At 62.2% G+C, this 6187-nt stretch overlaps 1 long non-coding RNA gene across 1 annotated transcript in view; it reads left to right on the top strand.

The window, feature by feature from the left end:
* The first annotated feature begins 1628 nt into the window (after positions 1-1628).
* LOC116958873 overlaps positions 1629-6187 on the top strand; it is a 51915-nt gene continuing 47356 nt past the window's right edge. Inside the window, exon 1 of the long non-coding RNA XR_004405513.2 lies at positions 1629-1674. This is a non-coding gene — a long non-coding RNA (uncharacterized LOC116958873). The remainder of the gene's footprint in view (positions 1675-6187) is intronic.

The following is a 6187-nucleotide window of genomic DNA, read 5'->3' as shown; positions in this document are numbered from 1 at the left end:
TGGCCAAAAGTAGCAATAAAATAGACCATTGCCCAGTTTTCTATGTTACAGCCAACAAACTGATTATGTTACTACTAGATAACATCATCTCTTTGTAATTAGGCTGCTAGCTGAGGTCTTATTATAGTAGTGAATTCACACCACCACGGTTAGCAATGTCAGCATTTCTATTATAACAGTCTCTTCCTCCTACTACTCTCTTTTCTCAGCGGACTGAAATTTGGACTTAAAAATTAACTTAAGGTTGAAGCAGTGACAACGCAATCCCTGTCCCTAAGTCCACAGTTTATCATTTTAGCAAGTTTCTGACAAGCAGCTTTGGAGTATTTTTAAGTACAGGCCCAGTCATGCCTTCTTCCTACATGCAAAACGTGAGCGTGTATCCAGAGAACGCAGCACTCATTCCCATTATCTTTGTGGCTTGAGTTTCTTAATAAATGAGCTTTTAATCATCTCTTCATTTTAGGGAGCCACTGCTTTTAAAACCGTGCATCCAGCCAATAGGGTGGACTGGAAGATGTACATTGCCGCAGCTTCGTTTCAAAAATCCATTTCAGAACAAGGATTTCATGCACAAAGCCTGTTTCTCAAAAGCACTGCTGGTGCTGAACTGTGCCGAGTGAAGGACCTGAGAAGGCTCCACCTGGGACCTCAGAGCAGAAGCAGGCGACCCCCATTGCTCCCTCGACATGAAGACATTTGCCATCCCTTCCAGCTGGGACGTGCCCCGAGGACCCCACGCAAACCACATGCAGCTGAAGCCCTGCAGCTTGCTAGCTGAGCTGGGCGGACCACCAGTGGTGCGTCCCACCGGGGCTCCCTGACACCCTTTCCAGGTCTCGGGCCCCCCTCCTTGCCCTCCCCCAGCCGCCGCTCCGCTGGCTCCGGGCTGTGCTTGCCTTCGCCCGCAGACATGCAGGGACGATCCGCCGGGCCGAGCTGGGGGCCGTCGGACGGACGGGGGGGGGGGTGGACCCCGGCCCCCCCCCCCCGCCCAAAGCGGCCCGCGGGTTTCGCCCTTGGCGCCTGAGCGCAGCCCCTCCGGCCACACGCCCCAGGGCAGGGACACGAGGGGCGGCCCCCCACTCCCGGACCCCACGGTCACTTACGTTGGGGGCGGGTGCCGCCGGGAACGCTGCCGGCCGCGGGGCCGGACCCCGGCCCGCCTCCGACGGGGGTGCCGGCCCGGCAAAATGTGTTGGGGGGGGTGGGGGCGACCTCCCTTTCGGTGCCGGAAGGGTGAATATTTGCCCGGAAACCGGGCGTGTATTCCACTTTGGAGAAGCAGAGGGTGCCGGGGTTTGGGGGGCCGGGGGGGGGGAAGGGTTGGGGAAGGGGGACGAGGAGCAGCCGCGATGTGCCTGCTCCCCGTTTGACTGGCGGATCCGCTACCCGGCGGCTGCCGTGAGTCACCCCCGGCCGCGGCAGCGTCAGCCCCGCCGCGGCGCTGGCAGCCAGACGAGCCGCGGCGCGGAGCCGTCGCTGTCCTCGGATGAACCCGGCGGGGCTGCCAGCGCCAGCCGAGTGCGCGCAAGGCGAGAGCCGGGGCTCTGCCGGCGCGGCGGCGTGCGACACCCCTTCGGCGGGGATGGCGCAGGGGGGGCGGGGGGCGGGAGCGGGGGGGGGGTGGGGGGGGTGCGGGGAGGCGAGACCCTCGGCGGCCAGGCCAGGAAGGTAAGCGTGGGACAGGGAAGGTGCGGCGGTGGCACGGTCACAAAAAGGGCATGGGGCGGGGGACCGGGGCGGGGGGGAAAAGGGGGGGGGGGGGGGAAGGGGAGGCGGTGCCCCCCGGGACTCCGGGGCGCGGGGAGGGGTCGGCGCGGCCTGGCCCGGCGGCCCGAGGAGGCGGGAGCGGGGGGCGAGAGCCCTTCCGCGCCCTGGCAAGGGTGGGGAGAGCGCTCCCGACAGGATGCGAGGATGCTCCTCGGTGCGAATGGCAAACGTTCCCCGGCCCTGCCCTGTTATAACAATAAAACGACAGCATCCTCTGCCCCGCGGTGCAAAGATCCGGCTCCTCTGGGGCGAAAGGTGCCTCGTCGCCCAGCAGCCTTATCTCCCCGCTCCTGGCCGCGGGGGGCGGCAGGAAGCCGGGGCAGCTGCTGGCAGCCTCCGGCGTTGTCTCGAAAGCCGCGGACAAGGTCACGGCCACCTCCGCTCCCCGCGGCGCCCAGCGCCGCTGCCGCGCTCCCAACGGCGTGTCCCCTATGCGGCGTCACCGCCGGGGGGGGGGGGGGGGGGGGGGCGCTCATCGGCAGTGTCTTCCTTTGCTCCCACCTGTCACCTTTAGGTTTTCTTTATTTCTTTGCTGCCCGCCCTTCCCATCCCCGACAGCTGGGAGCGGGCGAGTCCCCGAGGACGGGGCAGGCCGCCCACGCGGGAGGATGGCAATTTGGAACCCCGGGAAGATGCCTCCTGCCCTCTGCCCCTCTCCTGGGTGGCCCCGGCCCCCCGCTTCTTCCGGGGCTTTCGGCGAGCTCTGGCTACCGGGGCTGCCGTACGCTGGGGGCTGCGCTGCGCTCCCACTCCGCGCCCTGCGGAGCGGGAGCGGCGGGGAGAGGGCGCCGCGTCCCCCCACCCTCCGAGGAGCCGCGCTGGGAGGCGGGATGCCGCCAGGAAAGCGCTCGGCATCAGGGAGAGGCGACCCGGGAAAGGGCTTTTAAGGAAATTCTCCCTGGGGGAGGCGAGGGAAGCGGGAAGGACGGAGCCCTTCTTTGCCCCGGGTGGGAGAGCCCCCACCCGCACACGCAGAGCAGGTCGTCGCGGCGCAGCAGGTGCCTCCGGGCCCCTTCGCTTCTTCCCCTCTCTGGCCCCGAGAACAGCGCCCGGGAGAGCCCAGGGACATCACCTTAATCGCCGTAATAATTAAAAACAACAACAACAAAAAACCCCTTCTGCCTGGCCTTAATGATCCTTTACACACATTCGCCGCCCGCTCCCTCCCCCGTCCCCCAGTGAAGGGCACTGATTATTCGCACTCCTCTGCTTGCCGAGAGCGCAGCCTGATGAAAGGACTTTATCCTCGAGTGACTCCATCTCTTGCTCCTCCTCCTCTCCCCAGCCCGCCGGCCGCCTCGCTTCGCTCTCAGCCCTAATTGGGCTCTTGCTAATATGATTAAAGCCCAGTTAAATGTTTCTTGATAAATCTTGTCAAGAGAGGATCCCCCCCCCCCCCGTCCCCGTCCCCTCCCCTCTCTCTGTTGGTTGTCAGAAGCCCGGTTACAGACAAGACATTCCCGGCTCCTGCTGTTCGTACTCTGGTGGGAAGTTGGCATTTCACAATTGTTCCTTTAACAGGGTTGTTTTGGAGCCGCTCCTGGGGATTGTTCCTCTTCAGGCCGGGCTTGCTGATAAGAACCGCCCGTGGCTTTTATGTAACACGTTAGGATTTGGTCCTGGTCCCAAAATCGCGCTGTTTCTTTAGCCTTTTATTTCATTCCCCCCGCACCCCACCCCCCCCCCCCCCCCTCCCGCTCCTGAGCTCTTAGTAGCCTGTTCCCGGAACGGCTCTTGCTCGGTGCGAGCCGGCCAGACGCGATCGCCCGTGTAAAAGCCGCGCAGGTCCCGGCGGAGCTGCGCGGGGGGTGGGGGGGGGTGGAAGGTGCGCAGAGCCGGCGGCGGGCAGCGCTGCGGAGCGGTGTCCCGGCCACTGCCGCCCCCCTCCCTGGGAAAAGCCCCGCTCCCTCGGCTCCTCTCTCCGCTCCCGGAGCCCCCGGGAGAGGCTCTCCCGTTGCTGCCCGCCGTTGTGCGAGGCGCCCCGGCCTCCCGCGAGTTTGGGGGCAGCGCTCATTGCAGCGAGCGCCTTCTCCCCCCGTAACCTGCATCTGTTTTCCCGTGGTTTCACTGCAGTTGGGCTCGGGGGTTAAACCCTATCCCGCCCCCCGTTATCACTTGGGGAATCTGGTTGAATTCGTAGAAATTAGTAAGCGGCAGACCGTGGTGGAGGGCGAGGGTGGTTCCCCGGGAGCCGGGCCCCCCACAGCCGGCCGCGGGCGGGGGGGCGCGGCTCAGCTCGCCCCGCCGTGTCGGGGGTGCTCGTTGGTGGGGCTGTCTAGTCGCTCGCTTTTTGGTTTTCAGTTTTCTTTGGGGGTGCCGAGCTTCGGCCGGGGCTTTTCGAGGGCGTTTGGTGGTTGTTGCTTCAGCCTTACCGGGCTTGGGGGCTAGGGCAGAGGGTAGTTGTTCGGAGGGAGGGGGGTGCTGTCTGCTCCGCCGTCGAGCCGAGTGTAGCCACGGACTGGGAGCTCTTCGGTCCGGGGCCGGAGGTGGCATTTCCCGATGGCCCACCGGGCCCCAGGATCCAGCCCGTGCCCCGCGCGGGGGCAGAGAGCTACTGCCGCACCGCGTTTCCACGGGGGACACGCACTGCCTCCACCCGTGGCAAGAGGGGCCACAGGCGGCCGAAGGACACGGACCGACTGCCTCTGTCCGCCACCCCGGGAAAGGTCGAGTGCCCCTCAATCCTTCCGGCCCTCCACCGTTTCAACCCCTTAGGCTGAGCCTCTTCGCGCCCGGGGGTCTCCCGTGGGCAGCACGCTGCCCGCCCGCCCTGGGGGCCGCCGGTGCGGGGACGGGACGGCCTGCGGGCCACGGCGGAGGAAGGAGGTCATAAACCAAACAAACGAAAAATCACCCCCAGCCCTGAGGAGCGCAGCTCCAGCAAAGGCGCCTGTTCCCTGGGCAGGTGGAAACCCGAGCCAAGGGGCAAAACGGCGACCTGGCCCCCCCCCCCGCCGAGCCCCGCTGCAGTCCGGCCGCCCCGCGCTGCCTCCCGCACCGGGAGCCCCGGGGGGCGCGGGGCTGAGCCCCCCCCGGGCCGGGCAGGGAGGGTGCGGAGCCCACCGGGGCGGGGGGGGGGGGGGGGGGCGCGGATTTTAGCCCCCTCCCCGGGGCGGGCAGGGACCTGGGTCCCCAGGGGGGAGTTTCTCCGCGCTGGTTCGCCCCAGTGGAGCGTCGGCCTCCCCTCGGGCGAGGTCCCAACCGTGGTGTTTGAGGATGGTTTCCCCCCCCTTTCCTCCCTCCCTCCCCTGTGTGTTCCCCTCCGGGGGGGGTCTGGGTTTCTGCGAGACCACAAGAGCTGCGGCTCCTTCGCCCCGGGGCTGTTGATTTACCTGAGAGGAGTCCTAAATAAGAAGCTGTTTGTGCTCTAGCTGGAACGCTGAAGGCTTTCTAAGAATGGCGCTTTTCTTACTCGTTGTTTGTTTGGGGTTTGTTTTTTTTTTTTATTTTATTTTATTTTTATTGGTTCATCGAACCAGCCTACAGCATTGCTGGCATCTTTCCACCAGGTGTCTGGGGCTCAGAGGAAAATTCAAATGAATCTTAAAATTATGAGTTTCCCTCCCCTCCTCCCAAATAAAATAAGAGAAAGAATTGGTACAAACTGGCCAGGAAGGGATTCAAGCTGGAAACAGAAAAGCACCTTCACCCCACCAGAGTGGTGAGGACCTAGAAAGGCCTTCCGCAGGCAGGAGGGAATCAAAGCAGCTGGAAGATGGAATTTGACTGGTTTGTGAACCAGTTTCTGAGATGTGGTTACCACCCATAGCAAGGGACTTGACCCCGTGATCCAAAGCATCCCTTCTAATCCTCTTCCTATAAAATAATAATTTGCCTTTCTATACACCAAAAGAATCTCCAAGTATGTTGCACACGTTAAACTATTCTGCTCCAAGGCACTCTTGTAGGTGTGAGTCCATATTCCCGTTCTCCAGCAGAGTTAACTGGTTTGCTCCAGGGGTCACACCTGGAGCTGGGGACACTCGCTCGGTCCTGACACCCAGAGCTCAGCTCACCACCCAGCACCACCCTGCTCACTGAGGTCCCGAATGAGGCTGGTGCTGTTAGAAACTGTGAGAAGGCTACCTGCAAATACAAGGGGCTGATCTGCCAGATCCAGGAAATACCAATTCTGCATGTTGCTTAAAAGTTAAGTATACAGCATGAGGAAACATACCTGGAACTGGAGGTTTTAGGGTTTCAATCTCAGTGTTTGGGTATTATAATTATTTAACTAATCTCCATTTAGTCTTAATAGCCCCTGTTACTTTTAGAGGAATCTTGATGAACTTACTGCAAGATTTCCTGCTCACCTGACTTACAAAAGCAATTGTTTTCTTTCTGAATAAATGGAGAGGACTGGCTGATCTTCATGCTTTCGATCTAGACAGGAAAACCTAGGCTCAAATCTACT

This window comes from Tyto alba, unplaced genomic scaffold (assembly GCF_018691265.1).
Source record: "Tyto alba isolate M040663 unplaced genomic scaffold, T.alba_DEE_v4.0 Super-Scaffold_29, whole genome shotgun sequence".
Taxonomy (NCBI): Eukaryota; Metazoa; Chordata; class Aves; order Strigiformes; family Tytonidae; genus Tyto; species Tyto alba.
The sequence above is the reverse complement of the archived record's forward strand: the minus strand, read 5'-3'. Positions and strand labels throughout refer to the sequence as shown.